The following is a 2,138-nucleotide window of genomic DNA, read 5'->3' as shown; positions in this document are numbered from 1 at the left end:
GCTGAGTTTTACTCCTGACTCTGGGACTGACACATATGATGTTATTCATGAATAGCAGCTATTATCATCTAAACTGAAAAGAATAGTTTTACCTTTTCTCGGAGGATAGGTACCCATCTTATTCTTAGTATCTTCAGTATACTTATACTTAATATCTTAGTATCTTCAATAGGTGCCACATGCTCAGAAAGTACTCAATGATGCAAAAATAGCTATAGAGTTGGTTTTCTGCCTTGTGGGCAATGAATAGTCCATACAATTTTCCTAATGTGTTATTCTACATTCAAATTGTCTTGCCCATTTTGGGGTTTTTCTATCTTCCTTTTGTGCACACACAAGAAAAGTTATTCTCACAGAGAAAAATACAGATCCCACAAAATGACAGCTGTGATGTCAAGTCTTACCATGCTTCTGTAATTCTGGAGAAGAGAAGGATTGGAGAGGGAGTTGAAAGGATGTTGATGGGAGGATTGCTCATGCTGTGGACCCCAAAAGGCAGAACTACAGTTGAAGGGTAGAAGTTAAAGAGTACAGTCAGATTTAAACAATCAAAACTGCCCCGATTTGCAATGCCTCAAATGTGGCGAGGTCTCCTCTCCTGAAATGTTGAGTCACAGACTCTGATGACTGTTCATCAGGGATATTAAAGCAGTAACTACAGCTCTGCTTTCTTCTTCACTTATAAAATGGGGATATTAAATTTAATTTATCAACTCACAGGTGAGGGAGTAGATCCAGCTAAACCTGAAAAGACCCCTCTGCTAGTTTTCAGGCATCTGTAATGCGTTAGTTGCAGGGGTTTTCAAACTTAGCTGCAGATTAGAATTAACTTGGGAACTTTGAAAAATCTGGATGCCTAGGCCACAGCTGCAGAGATTCTGATTTAATTGGTGTCGATTATGGCTTAAGCATTAGGATTTTTTCAAAACTTCCTAAGTGATTCTAATAGACAGCAATTTTAAGACTCATTGAAATTAGTTAGATTGCATGATTCTGGATTTTAGCTTGGAATGGAATTTAACTAGTGATGTAATGTTGAGTGAGGGAGCCTATATAATTCTAAAGCATCTCCCTCTAAAATAGTATTATTGTAGGGCCTGTAAAAGTTTATGAATGGTGGATAGACACGTAACCGCTTTATATAAACAGAAGAGGATTTCTGTTCAGTGATACAGGAATTATTTGCAATCTTTTTTGTCAGTTTTAATGGCTATCATAGGCTCCCTCAATGTGGGGGCGTTTCTGTCTCTCAGAGGAATGTGTGCTGCTAGCAGTATTCACATGGTGGGTTGTTTCAGCATTTCTCTGCTGAGAACTGGTATACACCTTAACTTGAGCAGAGACTGATAGTGGATAAAAGTGGGTTTCTTTACTCTTCTCCAGGATTCTAGAAGATACTTTGTTGCCAGAGTTAGAGTTATCTGATGGATGACTGGACATTTTTCTTGGGGTCTTGTGTGAATGGCTATCTTTGTGCTTTTTTGAGCTTGCTGCCTTACATTTAGCTTAGTGACTTGCTTACCAATAACTATCCTAATTCTAACCCAAAACACTCAGATTCTTTTTTAGTCTTGATTTTACTTCTACCCAAATGAGTGCGTATCTCATTGTCATTCTGGTCATGCAGCAACTGACCGTAGACAGGCAATGACAGACATGGGACTCCAATTTTCTTTTTCTCTTAAAAGAAATTTAAAAAGGACTCCCATTATTAGGTTTTCTCAGAGATGTTGCTTGTATTTCAGGGAATTCAGATTTGTCATGAGGATTTATTTGCCACACAGTATGCACAAAAATAATCATAGAAATGTGGACCACTACGGTGCATACAATATAAACATTTTATATGGAGAATATGATGGAGCGATTTCTAAGTGTGAAACTTATTTCCCAAAGGGAGGTATTTTTGGAAGAATAGTCTCATTACTTTAATACTTCCTGAATTCCTAGTTGAAAAAAAAAATCAAATTCCCATTACTATGTATACAATTCAAGATAAATCGCCCACTTAAAACAATCCTGTTGGGAAAAAATTTTGCAAACTTTGGATTACTTGTGAAAGTTAAAAATATTCTTTCCTCCTATTCTGGATGTCAGCGGACATGGAACGTTTACTCCGGTGTTTAGGTAAATGCTAT

The sequence above is a fragment of the Pteropus vampyrus genome, unplaced genomic scaffold (assembly GCF_000151845.1).
Source record: "Pteropus vampyrus isolate Shadow unplaced genomic scaffold, Pvam_2.0 Scaffold33, whole genome shotgun sequence".
Taxonomy (NCBI): domain Eukaryota; kingdom Metazoa; phylum Chordata; class Mammalia; order Chiroptera; family Pteropodidae; genus Pteropus; species Pteropus vampyrus.
Note: the sequence above shows the minus strand (reverse complement) of the source record.